Genomic DNA, 25,168 nt, shown 5'->3' with positions numbered 1-25,168 from the left:
CTCATATGCACTCATTGTTTATCACAACTGACAGTTTGCCATATCCTCTTAGACTTCTTTTTATTCTCACATCAGAAATACTACCTTCTGCTCCCTGGCCCAAATTCAAGAACCCTTATCACTAACCCATCTGTTGGGAAACAATGCTAATCTAGATGAGCTTTTCACCTATCTCAAAAAAACCAGACTGTATGAACATTTCTAATATCAAATAAAGAAAATTTCCAGCATATATCCAAACACTGGATTAGGCACTTTTTGGCCTTGTTGGTTGGTATAGAAGTTTAACGGCACAATGGGCCATTAAACTTCTATACCAACCAACCAACTTATAATTTGAAAATGGATTGTAAAAGATTTTAATTACGTCTTACTGAATATGTTTGGCAGTAATGATAATTATGTACAGTATTTATTAATAAATATCATTTTTAAAATGTCCTCATTTCATTCTCATTTTTAAAACTAAAAGCGTCCTAGTTTTTTGCCTATTTTGTCATAGCTTTAGAATTTAGATCTGGTAACCCTACCTTACAGTGTCAAAGAGGAAGAAATCCTTGGGTGTAGTGTGAAAAAGTGGAAGTGCTTAATAGTGTAGATTAGGGCGTTAAAATAAAAATAATAAATTGCTTTAAAATTTGGTATTCCTGCCAGTAGTGTGTTACCCATTCTGAAAAGCCGTATTTTGATTCTCAAACTGTTTGAGGAAACAGGACCCACTTGAAAGTGTGCGAAATTATGCCTGTATGAAGTTGTAGATGAAGCAGTTTTTAAATGGATGACGTTGATTCGAGACCAAAACATGCCGATATCAGGGCCATTAATAAAAGAAAAGGCTATGGAGTATGCATCTTTTTTTGGGGCCTAAAACATTCCAAGCCAGTTCTGGTTGACTGGACAAATTTAAAGAGTGCCATGGCTTACTCAAAAAAAGTTACTTCTGATAAAAGTGGAGTTGCAATAGCAGAAGGCTATACCCATTGGATAATTAACAGCGATGAGAGGGGTGAACTACTATAAGACATTGAGCAATCTTGGGAAGGTTCCAAGCGAGGTTTGATCAATAAAGAAATTATCCTTGATGAATTTTTAGAAGTTGATAACGATGTCATAGTAGCTGTATATCTGAGTGATTCTAACATTTTGGAGCGTATTTTAAGAACTGGGGACAAAATCGACAATGAGTTGGAAAATGAGGGCAACAAAGGGAATGAGGACAATAGCAATATTAAACCTTCCAAACAAGAAATGTTGGCACCATTTGAAACTTTGTGCCGCCGAGGCATTCAGTGGGAAGAAAATGTAACAGAAAATATATTTGAGTGTTTAAACAAATGCAAACATTTTTATGAATGGTGTACAATAGAATTCGGTACAACAACAACAAAAAAAAAATTACGACATAATTCTTAAAAGTGTACTAATATATCGTGCGCATCATGTAAGTAGTAATTTCTTTATGTATTAATAAATTAATAGTTTTAAAATGTTAGAAAATTTATTCATTCCCACTTATTTCTCATTTATTTCCCATCTTTTACTATATTTCTTAATTTAAAGTATTTTTCACTGTTGAAAAGGTCATATTTCTTTATAACGAAATTTCTGTTTAACAAATTTTTTCAAGGGAACAATCAATTTCATTATATAGAGGTCCGACTGTTTATTCCACATATACAGGAAAATTCAAAAAGAATGAATTTCTCTATGTGGGTGTCCCCATATGTTCACATGTTTTTTGCGAAGTAACCGATGAACCTACAGTCATGTGATGTGCACCAATCATTAGAAAAACTCAGAAAGCTTTATAACTTAAAGTTAAGAACTTTCATTGTGTGTACATTGTGTCACACAGCACACATCAAGTCAATCGTCAAAATACTGCCATACTTTCTCAAGCATGTCACTATTTGTTCATGTAATAGACTATGTCCTTCACATACCCCAAAGAAAGAAGTCTTACAGGGTGAGGTCTAGAGACCTAGAAGACAAATTACAGAAGGACAGTTCCAATCCACATGTGTGGAAGTGTTTCGTTGAGATAATGGTTCCCCTTCCCTCACTCTGTGGCCTGGAGAGATTGTTCTGTGGCTGAGTTAGTAATCAACTTAGAAGTGAAAATGAGGTGGAACACCATCCTTTTGGTAAATGTAGTCATCTGAGTCTTCCTCTGAGGAAAAGCCAATTGATCAGTATCCCCCTCATGATTAGGCAGTGGTAATAATCCCCACCCCACAACCCAGTGGGAGGGGACTTTGACATTGAACCCAAACTTTTTGGTGTGGGTGTGAATCCTGTCAGTGACATGCAGAACTTTCATAGGTCCCCTACCCCCACTCTGTGGCCTGGAGAAATTGTTCTGTGGCTGAGTTAGTAATCGGCATGGATAGCAAGGTTTTCAAAACCAACAATCAAACACATGGAATTTATGGACACATGGAATTTATGACGGATGAGCTTGTTCTTGGGACTGTTGGATAATCCTGGTGATTATATTTTCTATGAACTAAAATAAGCACTAGAATGTGATTTCCATTTGTTCTCTGTGAAGTGTTGCTGATTTTCAGTACCTAGTTGTGTACTTTATGGATATTTACTTTACTACTTACGTGAAATGTTGCTTCATCATTGAAGATCAGGCAGGTTACAAATTCACCTTCCACGTAAACTTGCATCTGTATGGAGAAATTGGGTCATTTAACTTTGTCATTGGATTTTAGGGCTTGTATCAGCTGCAACATATAACCTTTCATGGATAGTCATTTGCATAGAATGCGCCATATGTTTGCTGGGACAGCTATACCTCATGACTGCCTTCATATGTCGAATTCAATTCTCCTTCTGTATACCAGGGCAATCAGTGCTTTTCCTTCTCATGCTCCTCATACATACTCCAATAGATATCTGCCAACTTACTTAACATGTACAGGTCAATGTTTAAAAGGATTAAATTTGAAAGTGTCTGCAATTCTGCCCAGACACAATAGGAGGGAGTATTTGACAACATCCTTGTCAATCAATTTGGCCCTGGAGAGATTGTTCAAGGCTCACAGGATAGAATTTTTCTCAGTGTGGTCTGTGCTTGTTAACTAGAGAGATTACTTCCACATGGATGGGATATACTTAAATAGAAAGGGTGCAAGAATATTTTCTGATGCTATCGAGGCAATGTTGTGTGGGTCAGAAAACTGCTAACTTGGGGGGGGGGGGTTCCAGACTAATAGATTAACAGTAGCCACAGGCAGAGGTGGAAGTGATTATTGCATTGCTTCTATTGGAATGAGCAGCAGCCTAGAAAAGCAGCCTGCTGAGCATTTCAAGAACTGCTGGGAGTCATCATGGAACAAATAAATATATGGCTGTGTTAAGGTAAAAACAGTGAAGAGTAAGAACAGGTGCATTTATACTTGCATGTATGCCGATGTTCGAAGTATAGTTAATAAATTTGATAAATTTGAATTAGCATTAGTAGAGGCATATGATGCAAGAAAGCAGGCTTATGCAGCATCAGCCAAAAAAAAATAAAAAAACCCCACTTCCACTTCACCCCTCTGTTCGTTCGAAATACCTGTCCAGCTGAGCCTTAAATTTATTTAGGCTATCAACTTCCACAACAAGGGATGGAAGTCTGTTCCAACTACCCGCTGCTACAGGCAAACTTCTGCACTTCTATCCTACAACTGTCTTTCCTCAATTTGAATTTATGCCCTCTCAGGCAATTATTCTTAGCAAGAGGAAGAATCCCATCAGCATTGAGCATACTCAAACCGTTAAAGTCTTTATACACCTCATTCAGATCACCTTGCAGGTATCTACCTGCGAGGTGATCTAGTCTCCAGACACTGTTTTAAACAACTTAAGTTTTGCAAATTACAGTTGTTAAACTCTAATTTGCAAAATTTACACAGGCACATTCCGTCACACAGGCATATTAGCCTGTGTGACAGACATTTATCCAGATAATAATTTGATGTATAACATCAACATTAGTGTGCTAGAAACAGAGTTCCTGTTTTGAAAGTTTGTAGAGGCTTTTAAAAATCAATGATGATATTGCTTAAGGTCAGATAACTGTTTCAGATCAAAGCTCTTTTATACAAATTAAAATGTGGTCAATAGCCGATACAAATTTGTGATGTGTTGCAGGAAAAGTTTCTTGAGTCAACAGTAAATCAAAGCTTGATTTCACATTGGTTTCAAAGGTTTCTTCAAGATCAGACCATTTTTTAAGACAAGTGATACCCAGACAGACCAAGAGTATTTGTGGACAACACATTAACAGTCACCACCCTTTTGGAGGAAGATATGATTTGTGAAGAAATTAACAACAAACTTGGAATACCTAAATCATTTGTTCATCGAATTTTAAACATGCTCATCATACAAAAATGAAAGGTCATCACCTGATGGGTCCCATCTTTGCTGGCAGATGAACAATGAGCAACACATAAAAATATATACAGTGCAGTTACTCATATTATCAACAAAAAGGCAAAAAGATTTTAAAATCTGTGAGCTATGTACATGTGACTTTGAACCTGAGCTGAAGTCACAATCAGATCAGTGCAAGCATCTATTTTTGTACCACTTGTCTAAATGTTACCAAGAACAAATCTAAATGGTCGTTGTGGCCAACGGTTATGAGGGAACAGTTGTCATTAATCATGTGCCACTTGTAATATCAGTAACTGGAGACTGCTATGGATACAACCCACAGCCTCATATCACAAAGTCCATACCGATTTCACCGATTTCAAGTCAGAAGCAATAGTTCGTCCATTATAGCTGATATGAATCCTTATGATTATGATTCTTCCCTAAGCCAAAGGAGCCATTGAGTGTACCTAGATTTCTGTCTTTAGAAGCAATAGATGATGTAATAATATGTAGCACACAGCTTAATTTCAGCAGACAGTTAAATGGCATTCAAAAATTATCTGAACTTTTAGAAGCAATCATAAGTCATGAAGGAAACTACATTTAAGGTTCTAATGTAAATTATGTAATAAATTCATTTTAAATTTACTGCCTTCATGCATTACTTTTCTTATAACCTTCAAATATTAGGTCTGCTGCTCTATTCCTACTAGGAGCACTATCCATTAGAACCTGTAGTACTTAGTACCGTGCATGGGTTGAAGGATGAGAAGATGAAAGATGGTACTTGTTGACATTAGACTTGAATTTCTGCGAATCAAGAGTGTTAGGTATGTGGTTATGGTTGTCTGGTTTTCTGGTAGGTAAATGAACAGTCCCTGCAAGGTTAATTGTAATTGCAAAAGCCTCAGATCAGTTGTAATTGCAAAAGCCTCAGCATTTAGACCAGGTGGGTCTGTGTGAGTAGAAAACTGCAGCCAGCTGGAATTGTGAACATTAAAATCACCAAAGAAAGTTACCTCACTGTTATGAAAGTGGAGTGGAAAAATTTTAATTTCAAAGAAAGGAGACATCAAAGAATTCCAAGCGATTGGTGGAATTGGGAGATAGATAGAGGCAACAGATGAATTTGATAGAGTGATGTAGAGAGATTTTAAGCCAGAGAAGATCAAAAAAGAGGAGGTTCATAATTGCTAAGACTCAGTGAGGGAATGGCAGAGCAGATATATGCACCAGCACCATCATTTGAAGCCAAAGGAATTGTACAGCAAACAATTAGGACAACTGAGATGAGCAGTGGTTGAATCAACCTTTAATTGGGATTATGTCAGAAAAAGTAAGTGGGGCTTGGCAGACTAAGTGAAATGGAAAGTCATTCAGATTGGGACTGAGACCACATTATTTGGGAAAGAAATGAGGAAGTGTTTGGGAGATTTAGATCTCTTTGTAAATAAGTTTGTTATCTTAGTTTGACTATTCACGGTGTATTCCGTAATAAAGAAAGGTGGGAGGGGACATGTATGAAGTAATGAAATTTTTGGATATGGTGTACACATAACAATAAAATGCCCAGCTCTTTGACATAACGTGGTGTCGACAGTGCCCTCAACATACACGCTACTTAGACTCCCTACAGAGTCGAGGGAGCGAGATTATACATTAGCTGATCCAGATGCCTCCTTTGTGTAGCTATGTACATGTGACTTTGAACCTGAGCTGAAGTCACAATCAGATCAGTGCAAGCATCTATTTTTGTACCACTTGTCTAAATGTTACCAAGAACAAATCTAAGTGGTCGTTGTTTACTCAGACTTTTCTGGTTTGCGGCATTATCAAAACATTGTAAAACCCATTGGAATGCCTTGTAACTTTCCCTGAAGCGATGTAGTGTCAGCAGCCAAATTTCTCCTCCTTTCTAGGTATTTTTTTTTCCATCCTTTTATTATATACTTACCACAACCTCTGTTTCAAATCCATTGGATTATTTATTTTATTTATTTATTATTATTATTTTTTTCTTAATTCATTTCAGTTTGTGAGAACTTTATCCACTAAAGGAGACATATATGTTTTTCCAGATTTTCATTTTTTAAAATTCTCTTTCAGTCTATTATATAATTTATATAGGATAAATTTATGCCTAAAAGGATACTTACAGTTTCACTGAGATTTTATAGTTTTCCTCCTTCTTTTTCCCATCACTTCATTCATTTTATGTAAGGGTGAACTTTATTTTTCTCCTTAAAATTTTGTTTAAAATTTCAGGTTTCTCTAACCCCTGTTTTGGTTGGTGACTACATATATGTACCTTACTCTTAGTTTCACAAAGGGCTCTTTTGGTGTGTAATTGAATGTATTCTAACACCATATATACTGGGTGGTTATAAAATAAGTTTCCCTATTCTTGGATACCCTAGTGTCAAAACAGTTAGAGTTAGCACTGTGAAAATTGGTGGGTATGTCATTTAGGGTATGGGGAAGCGATTTGTAGAAGAAAAAAATTAGTTCAACTTTCTGCCCCCAGTGAAAAACGGTGCTGCACATATGTAAAAGTTGTCATTTACTTCAAGACACGCTGCTTACGCAAATGACATCCTGTTAGATAAAAGCAGAAAGGCCAATGCCATCATCAATAACCATTATGTTATTAACTCTTACAAAAAAAGGAACCTGCTCTAATAGTAACGCTAATGCAGCTCTACGTGAATATTGGAAACTTAAAGGTTTGCATAAAGGACTTTTGAAGTCAGTGGGGCTTCAAAAACTAATAAAGAAATTTGTAGTGACTGGGGAGTTGTGTAATTCCAGGCAGGGGACGACCACGTATCGGAACGGAGGTAGTGGATGAAGTGGCAGTTGCAATGGCCTCCAGGTCATAATGCGAAACACTATCAGTCAGTAGTCCAGAGGTGTGTTTTGCGCCACAAAAAATCAAAATCAATCAATCAACCAGAGGTGTGTCAAGAGACTTGAACCTTTCTTGGTCTACTGTACGTAAAGTGCTTCAAATAATTTTATGCTAGTTCCCGTACAAGATTCATGTAGTACAAGAAATAAAGTCTTGTGATCAGCAACAACGAATAGACTGCTCAAAGATTTCTGGCTCGTATGGAACTTGACAATACATGGGGTCGAATGATCTTGTGGTCTGATGAGGCACATTTCACTCTTCATGGGGTTGTAAATGCACAAAAGCTGAATAGGGAACTTGTCATCCATCTGCTGTGCATGAAAGACCACTACAAAGTCCATATGTCACATTATGTGGATTCACAGCAGAGTTTATAATCAGATCATTTTTCTTTGAGAGTCTACATCTCATGGCCCGTAAGGTGTGTGGCGCCTTCGTAGCCAGGTGGGCAGGAGCGGTAGTGCGCAGCACACACTTCTTGATTAGACCGGGGTTCGAGCCTGTGACGACCAAATATGAAGGATGCGGAAAGGTCAGGGAATGACCACCGCATATCCTCAGAGCAATATGGCCTTAGTTGCTAATGCTCCTAAAAATCAAATAACAACAACAACCACCATAAGGTGTGTAGGGTAACTAGTACATGGTACTGCGCTCTTCTAAGAGATCACATTACAGTCAGTCCTCGTATAGCACGATAGTTGTGTTCCTAGAAACACTCGTGCAATATAAACAACATGGAAAAAATAGGGTTAAGTGCCGACCACCCAAGATTGAACACACATTTGTAACCAAACACAATAAATTATCGTAATAAAATACTTACGTATTTTATTGCGACTATTACGTAATAAAATATTGCTAATGCTTTTGCTTCTATTGTAAGCAAACCTGTTTTTTTTTGATTTTCTATCGAAACAGATGACAGCCGTTCCATCTCTTCCAATTCTTTGTGTCTTAATCTAATGGAGTTTAATTACACTTTGAATTGTTCCTGCTATGAAAGTTGTTTTATTTTCTCTGCATTCTTTGTAATTCTCGGCGTTGCCTCATTTAGGGCTGTAGCACGTGCAATATCACATGGTCTTTCATTTCGCTCAAAGCATTCAACAATTTCATATTTTTTCTCTATCGACAGAGGCGGACTGGCCATAAGCCTTATCTGGGAAATCCCGGTGGGCCGGAGGTCAGTGTGATTTTGGCCATAAATGCTAGTATGAGGCCACTACAAATTTTCCCGGGTAAGAATGGTGCCCCTCCCCACATTGGCCGACAAGTGAAGGAACGACTCTGTTCAACAGTCGGAAATGATCGCATCATTTCTAGAGACTTTCTGAAGTTCTGGCCAGCCCGATCACAGATCTCAATCCCTGTGATTTCTGGCTATAAGGATACCTGAAAGACAGAGTTTACCATGGTAGCATATAGACGGTTATCGATTTGAAAGCAAGCATTAAACAGCATGTAGCCAACATCCCCAACTAGATGCTACGCAAAACTGCTTCGCAGGTAGTTCTCTGTTTTCAGAATGTCATCTGAAGTGAAGGAAAGCATGTAGAACAATATCTATAGATTTCTGATAGTGCTGATATTAAAATCTAATCCTAAGTTAAGTATTTCATCTCATGTTTACAGTACCAATTTAATTTCTTCCCTGGTGGCAGAAATTTGAACTAAGTTTTTTCTTCTGCAAATTGCTTCCCTATACTCTAAATGACATACCCACTGATTTTCACAGCACTTCTCCAACAGTTTTGACACTAGGGTCTCCTGAATAGGGAAACTTATTTTATAACCACCCGATATATATATATATATATATCTCGGGTGGATTCGGCCATTAACTTACAATATTTGAAAACTGAGGGTGATGAGAACTTTTAAGCATATAATTTACGCACTACAATAAAAAATTAAACAAAATTAATTTTGGAGTAACTGTAGGAATGGATGTTGTTATTTGGTTTTTAGGAGCATTAGCAACTAAGGCCATATTGCTCTGGGGATATGTGGTGGTCGAACCCTGGTCTAATCAAGAAGCGTGTGCTATGCGCTGCTGCTCCTGGCTACGGAGGTGCCTAGGAATTGATGCAAGTGTGTGTGTGTGTGTGTGTGTGTAGAATTTGATTATGAAACCATGACAATTGCAAAGGAAGAATGTAGAGAAAGGAGAATGAAAGGAAGAAATTAAGAATTATGAAGTAAATTAAGTAATAAAATGTTAGGTGCTATGTTTACTATAGAAGTTACCAGACTGTAAGAAAAAGATAAGAATTAAAATAAGATAGGAATTAGTTTGAAATAAAATAAGATGACAAACTAAAAAAACACAGATAAGAAATTAACAATCAGAAATGATCAAATAATATTGTCAAAAATCAGTGACGTATTTTAATAGCAAATGTTTTCAAGGACCGCAACAGTGACAATCCATCCTGGACAGCATTTTGGGCACCTAAACTATTGCAGGACCTTTGAAAGAAACTGTAATATTACAGTTACAAGAATTTTGAGCTCCTGGAAACATGTTTTTTGAAAAATTTTTCCTTTTCTTTTTTTTTAGTTAACATATTAAATTGCATTTAGTAAATAGTTTCAGTAGACCTAGTCACATTTGTTGGATTACATTGGTTGGCATCAATTTCCTCCCTGAAATAATTTTGACAGATTCTCATAAGAAATATGTTCAAAAACTCAGATATATGCTTAAAAGTTCTCATCACCCTCAGTTTTCAAATATTGTAAGTTAATGGGCGAATCCAGGACCTGTATTTTTTAAATTATCTTTTCCATTTATATATATATATATATATATATATATATATATTTTTTTTTTTTTTATCTCTTTCTTTGTTTCTTTTTTGTTTTCTAGAACATTCGGGAACTTTCAACAATATTTGAGAATGTTCCGGAACATTCTAGAATATCGTTTTGTACGGAATAAAGGTTGGGATGTTTCTGGAAGGCTCTAGAACTTTTGCTGTACTTTCATTATTTTTTTCCTCTAGAAACTCCTCTACTGGTATATATACAAGTGGGTTCCGCACCAATCAAGCATTTTCGTATTTCAAAAAGTGTTGTTTCAGAGAGCATATGTTGAAAAAGTGTTTTAGTAAATTAGTGTTTGTAAACAAATGTTTTAGTGAATAAGTGTTTGCAAACAATTGTTGTGTGCATTAGTGTAAATCATGAACAGTGTTTAAATTAGAAATAAAAATGTACAATTTCTTAATTGTGTTTTTGTGTGTTCATACCTCAACCATATATGAAATATGTCATGTTCTTGCCAAAGTATAAGCCTGATAGCTTTTGCTACATTTGCAGAGAAGTGGTATTAAAATCGCAGCAGAAGTCACTGCCACACTTGTGATAAAAACCTATGAACTCTATTTTGGATGCAAGGTCAGAGATCGAGATAAAGTTTTTTGTTTTTTGTTAGTTGTTGGTGCATTGGCTTCTGTGGCCATAATGCACCTCCCAAGATTTTTGCACTACTCTGATCCAAGCCCAAAGTGGGATTTGAACCTGCGACCTTTGGGTTGCCAGGCAGGCACCCGAGATAAAGTATGAGCACCAAATATTTCCTGTAGCTCATTAACAAGGACATTAATAGGCTGGCTTAGAGGTCATAAATGTTACAACGATGTCCAGGAATTAATGTAATAGTTATGTCTGGAGATGTTGGAGGCTGAAAAGCATCCACAGCTCCTGGTCTAGGTTTGGACTCCTTTTTTGTTGGCCCTTACTATATGAAAATAACTGACAGTGTTCATATTCTTGTAATTATCTTTTCTCTTCTGTCACTGTCACAATCTTTGATTTTAGGACTCTATTTTCTATTTTGTTCTATAAGTCTCTGTTCCAATATAGACCAGCAGTTCACGATTTGCATTCTTATGGCAGATTTGATCCTGTTTGTGCATACATTCTGTTTACATTGGTCTGTTTTGTGCATACATTCTTTTAGATATGTTTGGTTTTTAGGAGCATTAGCAACTAAGGCCATATTGCTCTGGGGATATGCGGTGGTCATTCTCTGACCTTTCCGCACCCTCTGTATTTGGTGGACCCTGGGCTAGAACCCCCGTCTAATCAAGAAGCGTGTGCTGTGCACTGCTGTTCCTGCCCACCTGGCTACAGAGGCACCCTTTTCTTTCACGTTTTATAGGGGGCGCCTCCATAGCCAGGTGGGAAGGAGCAGCAGTGCGTAGCACACACTTCTTGATTAGACCAGGGTTCAAGTTCAAGCCCGTCACCACCAAATACGGAGGATGCGGAAAGGTCAGAGAATGACCACCGCATATCCCGGAGTAATATGGCCTTAGTTGCTAATGCTCCTTAAAACCAAATAACAAACAAACAAACAAACATTTTATAGGATCTGATATTTTATTTAACATGTCCAATTTCCTTTCTTTTTCTTTTTCTTTTTTTTTTTTTTTTTTGCAGGTCTGGTTCTGCATATTCTTTTCTTTGTTCTGCTTATGTTAGATTCTTCCCCTTTCTTGTCTTCTTAGCACAAAGAGCCAGGGGGACAACTTTCTAAGTCTTCCATACCTTCCTCAGGGAGGCGGTCTAAATTAATTGCAATTGGTATTATTGAATTTTTTTTTTTTTTTTCTTTCCATATTTTGGTCTTTATTTGCCATTTTGATAAACTATTCTTTTTGCTGACTTCCTTGGGAACACGATGTGTTTTTTGTTTTAGTGAGGTTATTCAAACCCAAGTTTTTTGAGTTTTCCTTTCTGGCTAGAAAAATTTAATTTTTGGCCGTAAACAAAGAAAAGTCCTTCAAAAATAAAAAATAAGTCTAATTTCTACTTATATTCCAATTCCCTACCATTAAAAATATACCTACAGCTATTTTTTATCAATGAAAAACCAATATTTTTCAACTTCTGAGCGTTCGAAGTATGAGTGTTGGCAGCAATACGCTCACCAGGTGATCATTGTATCGACCGCATTGCTCCAATAAATCTAAAGTTATAAAAACTACAAAACTAAACACTAAGAACCCTTTTACCTCATTTAGATTACTTCCCTTCATCTGCTTCTTTCTTCAATATAAAGAAATGCATAGTAAAACTGATATAAAAATCGAAAACTGCTGCAATAAAGATCCACTCGCCTCTGCCATATACTAATCAAGCTTACCCCCGCACGTGCATGTCTGCTTCGTACCACGTCTACCCTCAAACTGCTAGGAGGGATTACGTGATCAGAGTCTTGTTAATCCATTTGCCCCTGGAGAGATTGTGCAATGCATGTTGGTTAAAATTTTTCTGAGTGTTGCCTGTGCTTGTTAACAGGAGAGATTGTTTCTACAGGGGACAGGATACACTTAAATAGAGGGGTGCAAGGATATTTACTGATGTTATTGAGACAATGTTAGGTGGCTCAGAAAACTGCTAGCCTTAGGGATAAAAAGACTAATAGATTAAAAACATCCAGGTGCAAAGATGGAAGTGATTCTCACACACTATTGGAACAGGCAGCAGCCTGGAATGCAAGGTGTTGGGGATTTCAAGGCCTGCTGTGTTTCAGTAAATGAGAGTAAGAACAAATACAGCTATAATTGCATATTAAGCGCAGTGTAAATAAATTTAAATTTGAGGTACTGGTTAAGTCGTGAAATGCAGACACTGTAGAGGATATTGGAGATGTCATGTTACAGACATAATGGATGTAGAATTTGAATATGGGGAGTATAATGTGTAATGAAGGGACATAGTGTATAGTGTTACAGGTCTTGCAGCCTCTTGGATTTTCCCCCAACTCCTTGATGATCTTTTATGACACAAAACAGACTGTAAAGGAAAGTGTAGTTTGTGTATAATTGCACAAACTACACATTGTGTTGGCCTCTTTGCCATTGGGCCCTTGGAAACCAAGGTCTCACCATTTCTCATCCTTTACCATGTGGAGGTGGGCCAGGCAGTAGGGTCCCCCTCAGTAACCCCGACAACAACTGTGTTCTTGAAATAGGCCTCTGGGGTTGGGCATATTCATAATATAAATTTTAGTAGTTTACACGAACCTTGCGTTGAAATAATAAAACCAAAAACAAAATTAATAGTTTAATAATTGGTATTACTAATTTACAATAAATTACTATTTACAATAAGTATATAAAAAGAAAAGAAATGAAAAAGAATACCATAAAATACAATAAAATATACAGAATTAAAAGCACTAAAATCTGAAGCTTTTGAAGGGTCTGCCTTCTTTCTCAACAGTACGCTTTATTTTTGCAGTGCAATCTTAAATACCTGCAGGTTTGCGGCACATGTCATGTGATTCAATAACACATGCATTGTTCTCATTCGTAACAGAACCGGAAGTGACATCTTATCTTAGATGTCACCTTAAATAGTAGGACCCAACTAGACGTGGAGGACATTTGTAAAGGTATAGAATTATGTTTATCATGCACCACTATGGTGTTTTGTAGCACTATGTATAAGCAGGTTCACGGGGCAGCAATGGGCTCCCCCATTATGCGATTATTGCTAATTTGGCAATGGAGGAGCTCGAGACTAGAATATTTAGTGATATGGTTCTCCCTATGCGTCCGTGGAAAAGATATGTAGATGATACGTTCTCAATTATTCGAAAAGGGAGTGAAGATGAGGTTTTGAATTTTCTTAATGGCTTCTCCCCATTTATACATTTTACCTCGGAGGTGAAAGTACGAGAGGTTTTACTGTTCTTGGATGTGTTGGTCTACAGAGAAGGCCCGTGTTTAAAGACTAGGGTTTACAGAAAACCTATGTGTAAAGGTCAGTATTCACACTATAATTCACACTATAATCCACAACCATCACAAGAACAGTGTGATTAGAACACTAATAGACAGGGCTAAATCACATTGTAGCACCTCCGAGGATAGAAAGAAAGAGTTAGAGCACATCACGGCGGATTTCCTGAGGTGTGGTTACCCCCAGAGGATCATAAATAATTATATCAAAGGAGAACAGAGGAGAGGTGAGGCATTTACGCCGATAGCCACCACACACATTCCCTATTATCCGGGTCTAACCGGGCAACTAGCCTGTGTATTACGGGACCATCAGACGTGTGTGCAGCTGCCAGGATGTGAGTTGCACACAGTGTTGTCACAAGTGAAAGATCCATTCCAAAAGAAAGTGTAAGTGGGGTCGTTTATAGCATTAAGTGCCTGGATTGTGGGGGAACGTTATGTGGGGGGAAACTAAATGGCGTTTTAAGGATCGTCTGGGGGAGCACACGAAGAAGATAAGGAATGCAGATTATGCGAAATCAGCCATGGCGGAGCATTATTGGGAGAAACAGCATCAAATCTCCCCGGATGAGGCTACTATCATCGACCGGGCGCATAGGTTTTGGGACCGCAAGTGGCTCGGGAGCTTGCGGATTAGTTCCATTGGGAACAACATTAATAGAGATAGGGGTATGCGGATTCATCCCCTCTTTGAGACAGTGATTCTTAGAGGGGATGAATGATTTCATCTGATGCGCTCCCCAGTCACTTCAGGTTCCGTTACGCATGAGAACAATGCACGTGTTATTGAATCACATGACATGTGCCGTGAACCTGCAGGTATTTAAGATTGCACTGCAAAAATAAAGTGTACTGTTGAGAAAGAAGGTAGAGCCTTCGAAAGCCTTCAGATTTTAGCGCTTTTAATTTTTATATATTTTATATATTTATTGTAAATAGTAATTTATTGTAAATTAGTAATACCAGTTATTAAACTATTAATTTTGTTTTTTGTTTTATTATTTCAACGCAAGGTTGGTGTAAACTATTAAAATTTATATTAACAACTGTGTTTGCAAAGGTTTGCCCAAAACAAGGAAAATTTTTATTGGAGACAAGCATGGGGGGTGACAGTTTGAGTCTGGAAGGGTGTACATGGTGAATGGTAAGAAGTCTCCCGCTAAGAATTAGAAAATAAAGGGACAGAGGGACACCTCTGTAGAGGCAACCCACCCTCTCTGGGGGTCAGGGGGACTGTTGAGCAGATAAAGTGTTTAGGATAGTAGACCCCACCAGGAGAAGGCGAGGGAAGTGGGTATTGCCCTAGGGAAAGAAGAGGGTTAAAGTCTTAGGGCCAGAGTGTGCTAATTGGAGGTACAGGTCTGCTCTGGCTGCTCAATCAAAATGAGACATCCCACAATGATGAGGCCAGCTGAAACCAGTGTCAGCATCCCACACCATGCTGCCTAAGAGAAGGAAACACATTGTTCTAAGCAGGGTGGGGTGGGGCCAGCTCTTGTCTACCACGAGAACACAATACATTTACAACAGTCTGGCACACACATTATCATTCCTACAATGTACACAAGGCACAAATTTTTGATTTATTTATTATTTTTTTTTTTGCCTATATTCAGGTGCACAAGTAACTGTAACATTGACACAGGTGCACTCAATTATTTGCCCATGACTCACTCCCTTTTGCACTCAGACAAAACAGTACCTGAATAAAAATGTATAAAACCTCACATACTTTTTTTTTTTTTTTTTTATAATAGATAGGATGCATAACATTTACTTGGACATTGCAATGTTTACACACACGAACAATTTATTCATTCTATTATTGCACATCTTAGCCTGCAAGAAAAAAAAAATTATTTTATTATTATTATTATTATTTTTGTGGACATGTATTTCAGGTGAACAATTAATTAAAACAGTAAAAGTCAATTGGATTTTCTCATTCAGTCATCATTTATATCTCCATTTGCCACAGCACTCTGAATATATATGGCACAGGCTTCTTTTTTATATTTTTTAAGGCTAAGTTTGGACAACAGCATTCATGCCAGACAGGGCTCCAAGAGTCAAGCATGGTTCACTCCCTGGTTGGTAGGGTTAAAGCCAGGGGGTGGATCTGCCTGATGGTTTTGGACCTGAATTCAGTTCCATATATAGTATAGTGGCATTTATATTTTGTCTAAGGTTCTGCCTTCTTGTTTCAAATAGTTTGGGCATACTGTTGAGTGCTTTGTAGTATTCCTCTTTAGTAATAAGAGAGGTGTATTCTTGATGCAAAGGGCGGACTAGTCCTTGGCTTCAGGGATCATCATAGCTTGGACACTTGTACAGCAAGTGTTTCCATTGTGTGCATCACAAGTGTGGCATGTGTCATCAGATAAGCCAAGGCTCGTCAACTGGGTCTTAAGGACCTATGTCCTCTTAATAGGAGTGTCATATATAGTCCAGGGACAAACCAGAGAGGTGATTTGGGGGAAACCATAGGCACATTGAGTATGAACTGCCTTGTTATTTCTTCTTTTGTGGACTGTTCCCAGTTTGGTTTCCACTGCCATGTAAGCACAGTGATAATTCTTTTTATTTCTCTCTTTAGGTCAACTGCCAAATCTAGTGCGATATCCAGGTGTTTGGTGGACATAGCTTTTCTAAGTCTATAATAAAGACTTTTGTGTACTATTTCCAAATCCAGGGGGAGAATACTTGCCAAGATTTGCAGGGCTGGGATACTCACTATACAGCAAGCTTTGGTTATGGGAAGTAGGATGTTGCTCTGTATCTAGTTTTCTTTTCATTTTATCTATTTTGGTTCTGTTATTTCAGATCCCAGCCCCATAGGAGATGACTGGAAATGAAAACAACTTCTTGGATCAGAGTCAGTGTGTTCTTTTTAAGTCTCCAGTTAGATCTGGTGAACCTGGAGAACATTGCTGCATAATTACTAAGTTTCTTGGCTCTGTGGTCAACATGGAGGTAGAAAGAGAACTTTGCTATTAAAAATGATACCAAGATATTTTAATTTGTGGACCATTTTGATAGTGATACCTGAGATTTTTATGATAGGCAATCTTTTTAATGATCCTTTCAGCAGGATTGTTTTAGTTTTTTTTTTTGGAGTTTTTTAATTTGTGGAGTAGTGTTCACTGTTACAGTGTTTGAAGGATTAGGTTTCCCTGGTTTTCTAGCCCTGCACAGGTGTCTGCCCCCAGTGATAACAAGAACATCTGTAAAGGTGAAGGCATCCTGGACAGGGACAGGTCTATGTTCAGGAGCTGATTAAGATTGTTCAGAGTGGCCCAGCAAACAGCAACTCTGAACAACTCAGGCTGTTACGAAAAGTGAAATGTCTAACCACTGTTATATCTCTGAAACTAATAGACAATAGTTTAAACAATTTATACTTATTTTGTCAGGTATATAATGCCGTCAAGGAATATGCAAGAAAAAAAAAGAGAAATTTTGATATTTAATATAATTTTTTTCTAAAAAACTAAAAAGTTCACACTTTGGTTATTTGCCATTGCACCTTGGTTACTTTCAATCTCAGTAACTTCTAAACTATGATAGATAGACATAAACAGTAAGCAACAGAATTGTTCAGTATGAAACATAGTTTTTACATATACTGTATATAAATAGTTTTAATGTGGCTCTTATGGTTCCCGAGTAACAGCGATGCAAAGTTTGGAGAGTTGAAAAATTCAAGCATTTTCAAGTTTGTTTTTGCAATATCTTGAAAACTATAAATGGTAGACAAAAACAGTAAGCAACAGAATTGTTGCCCTTTGAGAGCTCTACAAGGATATATAACTAGTTTTCAAATTGGGTTTTTAGTTTTGGAGAGTTGAACAACTCATTCAAGTAACTACTTCATTCAGTTACTTCGCATTTGTCGAGCAGTGAATTGTGTTTCTTTTAGTTAAGTTTTGACGATGCTGAAAGTTACATCAACTAAAATGTTCAAAGATTTTGACAAAATCACAAATCTAACATTGAAAAGCAAGCACCAAAGTTGGCGGCAGAATGCAAGAGAGAGAGAGAGTTGTAAACGCAAGCAAGATCAGTTAGAGGCAGATGTCCAGTCCCCAACATCGAAAAGAACAGTGCAAACATGCAACATTGAAGGTTACCACAAACCTTTATTGTTGATTGTAAATGAAAATACCAAATAAAATAAAACTGGTTTTATTAAACTTAAATGATATATTTTCATTTCAGATGATGTTATTCGCGGATCAGCCTTCGGCTCCATGGAGCCAACATGGATTTTTTTTCGCTGTTCTACATGTTTCATGGTATCTGGTACAAATTATTACATTTGAAACATTAGCCTGGTGTAGCTTCTAAGAATGCTCAGCCACCTCAGAATGTCAGAGGCACTAGCAAAATCTATAGAGATGGCAAGCATGTATTTTTTCTCTGTGTTAATCACTTCACTTATTAGCTGTTACATTGCATCTTCAGTTGAGTGGCCTGGCTTGAAGCCAAGTTGTTTGTCGGATTGCAGAGCTGCCATCTGCAATGCTGCCAAAGATCCATCCAGATCAGCCCCAACGAATTCCTTAGTACCGTTCACTGATTATAAAATGAATATACAAGGTATGTAAAGGTCGATGGACCCTTCAATGCAAGCGCAAATTCATAATAAACTACTTCAAATGAAACCTGTAACAAAATTATGGGCTTCCAGCCTGGTTGCAAACAGACAAGAAGTGATTCTAGCCCGTCAGTTCCTTTTGTCAGGGAATGATCCTCCTCAGTGTAATCATTGTCATACATCACTCACAGTCAAACACATACTTCTGGAATGTACTCTATATAATAATGCTCAGCTAGTATCATTCATTCAGTTCTCTGGCAAGCTTAAAGGAACCTTTGTCGCTTACCCATATCATAGACGAAAAATCTAATCTCACAGAATTCTTCTTCCTAAAATGAATATGACTGTATAGCCGTTTTCTAATTGCTTCTACATCAACCAACACAGGCAGTATGAACTAATTTACTTAGTGCAATATGGCCTAAGTAGCCATTGCACTTAAAACCTCATCAGCAACAATAATAACTGCCATCTGATCGTGGTCAAGTAGATGGCACAATACTATGTTCTCCAGGATCATCCCCAGCACAGCAGAGGTAATGGCTGATAAGCTCTGGGCTCAGTAGATAGCTTTTCCTGGTTTTTTAAGATTAACCTCAAAAGTGCCTGTTTCCATGGGGTGGGGAATATCCTATGGACATGGCAATGATTGCAGAGGTGAAGTAGTTGGCCTGGGAAGGTTGGAAGCAAATTTTTTAACAGCCCTAATTCCAGTAAATATAATCCAGGACATTCATTATTTTTTGTGTAATCTAGAATGGCCTCTAGTTCAACCTGGGAGCATGTGAGATCTGTTTCAGTAGAGTAATAGGCTAGATTATTATTACATACTGTATTTCCTGTTGGGCTGGAGTCAGGGCTGTGTTTCATTAGAGAATAGAGCATCTACGATGTTATTAATGATGTCCTCCCAATTGAGGGTGGAAAGGGTACCAGCTCATGGTTTTGGTGGGTCTACCTTGCGTGGTGGAAGCTTGTTTGTGACAATGCAATGCTGGATGAAGGTATTTCTGAGCACCAGGCAGAATGATTTTTCAGCATCCTTTACTAAGGATATATATTTTTTTGCCTCGTTCTGTTTTTGGCACCCCTTCAAGAATGATGCCCCGAGCAAAGGGGCCTGCTAGCCCGTACCTTAATCCGGCACTGTGACAATGTGGTATACGAATCTTCAAGGGTTGGCATCCCAACCAGCTGTTGCCAGGACTCTTTTCCTGTGCCTTTTAAAGGCTGTGAAATTGTTTGAGGGTCCTGTAGGTTTCCCTTAGGGCATTAACTTAATTTTTCCTTGCCTGATTGAACCTTCAACTAAGTTTTTTAGAGTAAGGTTTTGGGGGGGGGGCCGAGTTTGACAGCATTCTCTGCAGCAGCTCTCTTACTGTTTCCTGGAAAGTATCCCATTTAGCTTTTTTAATATTGTACCTTGTAATGTCATAGTAAGGTGGGGGGAGGGAAAGCTCCAGTTGATGAGCAATGTTTAAACGTTACGGCTCTGCGATCAGAGGTAGTCCAGGCATTACGGACACACCGATTTGTTATTTTAGAAACTATGGAGGCAGTAGCCAGATTAACATCAGTGTTTGATTTCCATACAGTTGACAGATTGTGAAGTCTGTTTATAATCACAATGGATGTAGTTGCAAGGAAGTCCTCCAATTTCTGGTCATTTTGAGTACCAGAACAGTCCTCATGCAGGTGCCAGAGTCTGCAGTGCAATCAGCATCCACTGCCCCAGAAATCTGTAACCTATTAGAGTTGTTTCTAAGTAATGTAAAGTAGCAGTGATGTCTTTCGCTAGGAGAGAGAGAGTGAGAGTGTTTACTTTAGTCACTGTTAAGGTGGTATGTATTACTATTATTGTGTCAGGTGTGGTTTCTGCTAACCTGAAGGAGTGGGGGGGGTAACCCAGTGACCATTCCCTCTTGAGCGTATGATTCTGGGTTGTTAAGATATTTAAATTGAAAGAATTTATTCTTTCAATTTAAATATCTTAATGTACAAGCTCCTTGTGCATTTTATTGGGAGAACTTCAGTGCCTTGCAAGTATTGTGATTATCCATAATTTATTCTTGTTTTGTATTGTTTAATAGCTCGCTGATAAACAGGAACAGTTAGTATCTCATGCAGAATGATTATAACTTAGTTACACTGCCTTGCAATTACTACACATTGTCTTTGTATTTCTTGTTTCACAGCTATTATATATGTGACCTGGGATAGCACAGTGATCACACTTTGAGAGCATGTGCGGCTGAATCTCTGCCAGTGGAAACATTTCAGCTCTACAGAGTGTTCTCTGAAGCAGTGACTAGTCCACCCGGGGTATATCTTGTCGTGAGCCCACAGAATGTTCCAACTTTTGTGGAGACTTCTAATATGCAATTCAATAATCCTGATGACTTGTTCTGGTTGAATGTTTTAAGACCATTTCTTTGGCAAATTCCTCTGCAGGGAGATGGTACTCAGAGTTTTTATAGTATATATTTTCCATCAGGGTCTGGAATGGGGTATCCTTTGCCACATCAAACAGAATAACAAGGGCCCTTGCCTCTAGGGGACTCAACTTTTAAACACAGTTTTACAACCTTTGGGCAGTTCTTTATGTTTTCTTTTACTGAAGCTGTCTCTATGATAACCCTCTGATTTTCCTCAGTGGTTTGACTTTCATATTCTTCATGTATGGAGCCAGGCTTGCTATAGCTTTATGCGCAGCTTCACTAGAATCAAGCTGTGCATTGGCAGTAGGTCTCAAGATTACTAAGTACTGGTCTCTGGTTGAGTATTATTTTGCTGAACCAGTGGCTTTTTTTTGCTTCATTTGTATTTTGATTCTGTTTGAATTCTGCATTTTTGGATTGTAAGATATAATTTCGTTAGAAGGATGTGGTTTGCTATATGCAAGTTAGTCTAATTGTTACCAATATTCCACAATTTTCACCCTGACAGTTGCAGTGATTCTGTTCAATTGTGCAGCCATCAGAATTTATAATTTATTTCTAACTGTGGAAATGGCATCAAGTAGTGATAGAGAATGAGTGTCAGGTTTGTATTGGTCTTGAGTTGTTGCTTCAATCTCTGATTCTCAACTGCTTTCTTGAGCTTCATTTACCTCACTTCTTTATAGATAGGTTCTTTTGAGATCATGAGGACAATATCTGGGTTTTCCTTGGCTTTCTTTTAGATGCAGGATTCAGTTTAAAGTCAATGTCTTCATCTGTATTAAAGGGCAAGTGCATTTTGGGTTTGCCTTGTTATAAGGTCTCCAGGTTACAGATCCAGAATCAGTATCTGATTTCAATATTTTTGCTTTAACGTCATGAATTTGGGGTAACAGTAAATTCACAGTAAATAATACTATCAAGTGAATTGCCTAATGCATAAGCATTAGGAAATTCACTGCTATTGTTGGCAATGGTTATTGTTGTTATCAAAACGTAGGGGAAAAAAAAAGTGATATTTTAACCAAAAATAGATGTTGGCTCCATGGAGCCGAAGGTGGATTAGTGAATAACGTCATGCGAAATGAAAAAATACAATTTAAGCTTAATAAAATCAGTTTTATTTTTATTTTATTCGGTATTTTCACTTACAATCAACAATAAAGGTTTGTGGTAACCTTTATTGTTGCATGTTTGCACTGTTCTTTTCGATGTTGATGGCCGGATAGCTGCCTCTAATTGATCTTGCTTGCGTTTATGCTTACGACTCTTCTCTTACATTCCACCGCCAACTTTGGTGCTTGCTTTTCAACGTTAGATTTGGGATTTTGTTGAAATCTTTGAACACATTTAGTTGATGTAACTTTTGGCATCGTCACAACTTAACTAAAAGAAACACAACTGCACTGCTCAACAAATGCGAAGTAACTGAACGAAGTAGTTACTTGAACGAGTTGTTCAACTCTCCAAAACTAAAAACCCGATTTGAAATTTAGTTATATATCCTTGTAGAGCTCTCAGAGTGCAACAATTTTGTTGCTTATTGTTTTTGTCTAACATTTATATTTTTCAAGATATTGCGAAAACAAACTTGAAAATGCTTGAATTTTTTAACTCTCTCAACTTTGCAGCATTATTACTCGGGAACCATAAGAGCTACATCAAAACTATTTATATATCTAAAAACTACGTTTCCTACTGAACAATTCTGCCACTTACTGTTTATGTCTATCGATGATAGTTTAGAAGTTATTAGAGTGAAAGTAACCAAGGCGCAATGGCAAATGACCAAAATGTGAAATTTTTAGTTTTTTCGAAAAAAATTATATTAAATATCAATTTCTCAATTTTTCTTGCATATTTGTCTATGGCATTATATATCTGGCAAAATAAGTATAAATTGTTTATACTATTGTCTATTAGTTTCGGAGATATAACAGCGGTTAGACATTTCACTTTTCGTGTCAGCCTGAGCGCTGTAGGGTACCCCCAGCATAGAAGTTATTCACGTCAAAAACTCAAACTGAAATGAGTAAAATTACACTTAGCTAATATCTCTTTTGAAAGACCTATCACTTACCCGATAGGTATTTTGAAACTGCACCAATACATACCATTTTCCTAGAGAATCCATACTTTTCCTATCAAAATAACGATAAATCGAAGAGCTGCAAATGACAACGTCTGACCTTCATGTACCTTCTAGCAGCCATCTATATGAAAATGACAGACCAGACAGGAAGGGAGAGGTGTAGGTTTATGCTCCTAGTTAAGAAGAATGACTAAGCCAGGGTGGTCAATGCAATGCTGAAACAGTTTGGTGTTGACTTAAGGACCAGAAAAAACAAAAAAATGAAAGTGGAATGTGTTGTAGGGTAATAAGTATAATGAACAACTATACAGCGAAATAGAGTAGACGTAAATCAGAATATTTTCGTTGGTAGGTGGACAGGTACCCTGGCATTGCAATAGTGACAAGCCAGTTATGAAGTATAACTCCACAATATGAGAGATTTAAGGGCAAGGGTCTCATGCTCTTTCCCTTAAATACTTTATAGTTTATTCTACTGTATGCCAACAGGCATCTCTCATATTATGGAGTTATACTTCATAACTGGGTTGTCACTATTGCAGCACCAGGGTACCTGACCGCCAATCAAAGAGAGGCCAACGAGCCTCGAAAAGGTGCCATCTGGGTGGTAGTATCTGCCGAGAATAAGTAAATTAGTCTTTTCCACTTGTGAAGCGTTGCTTATTTAAGGTAGTGCCATGGCAATTCATTGTGAAGGTATTGAAAATATGAAATATAATTAAAATGCTGTTAATTTTAGTACTTTGGTAGATGGCTATGAATTAAACTGATGCAATTGCACTAACTTATACGTTAGTACAAAAAACATCTATGAGCAGAGGTAGAGTACACTATGAGATTCATCTCAAACATTTCCTTAAATGCATGGCCCATTGCTGTTGAACTGATAGACTAACCAAGATGGCGCCTCCATAGCCAGGTGGGAAGGAGCAGCAGTGCATAGCACATGCTTCTTGATTAGACCGGGGTTCAAACCTGTCACCACCAAATACGGAGGATGCGGAAAGGTCAGGGAATGACCACCGCATATTCCCGGAGCAATATGGCCTTAGTTACTAATGCTCCTAAAAACCAAATAACAAACAAACAAACTAACCAAGATGAAGCACTTACAGGGAAGTTGTCATCTCCTCTGATGACCATACCAAGCATAAACAAAAATTTATTTAATTTGAAGCCCACAATGTTGAAATGCACGAAAAACAAAAATTGCATGTGTATTTCTCATTTTCAGGCTTCTAAAACAATTAAAGACGTCAGCTTCTAATTATTATACATAGAATATTAATTACCATTAAAAAAAAAAACTTTAAAGTTTGCCATGTATTGTTCTTGGTAGCACATCGCTGAACCCATGTAAATGGCACCTTTGTAATCATCTCTCATTGGTTTTGAATAATCACAACTGATACAGAAGGCTGCCTTTAGTAATTATTGGCAAAGCAGGTTGTCTTTTGGCTTGCAATCCTAGACTCCCAACTCAGTTGGCAAAATGGGAGGATCATAAAGGGTTAAAGGAATTGCCATTCAATGCATTTATTTCCTCTGAAAATAGATCTCTGGGTTGTTTAGTATGATCTACATTAGAAATGAAAAACCTGTAGGACCAAGAGTTTTGTTGATGGCTAACTAATGCTAATCCCAAATTTTAACCAATGTTTATAACAAACATTCATTACTTTTTCCTTTTTGAATTTCATACTGATTAGACGACCATAGTGTTTAAAGTATTTTAAATGAGGAGTCACTTAACCAATTCACATGTTGGTAAAAAAATTATAGTTTTATTGAAGCATATTAGAAGGTAAAAAACTCCTGACCTGGTACTTCAATTTACTAAAATGTTACAGGCTATGTTTATTTAGGTCTTCTATAGAACCCTTTTTTGTGTGACATGGGGAAGCTTGAAATTAAGATAATGTATACTTGTTATTATACAAATTTAAGGAACTATTTACAGAGTGAAGACATTATCCAAATTAAATGATT

The 25,168-nt window shown here is 37.5% G+C and overlaps 1 protein-coding gene across 1 annotated transcript in view; it reads left to right on the top strand.

Moving 5' to 3' along the window:
• Helz (Helicase with zinc finger) overlaps positions 1–25,168 on the top strand; it is a 509,821-nt gene that overhangs the window by 121,650 nt on the left and 363,003 nt on the right. The gene's annotated exons all lie outside the window — the stretch shown is intronic.

The sequence above is a fragment of the Mastigoproctus giganteus genome, chromosome 7 (assembly GCF_048544385.1).
Source record: "Mastigoproctus giganteus isolate SK-2022 chromosome 7, ASM4854438v1, whole genome shotgun sequence".
Classification (NCBI taxonomy): domain Eukaryota; kingdom Metazoa; phylum Arthropoda; class Arachnida; order Uropygi; family Thelyphonidae; genus Mastigoproctus; species Mastigoproctus giganteus.
This window is presented reverse-complemented; position numbering and strand designations above follow the sequence as displayed.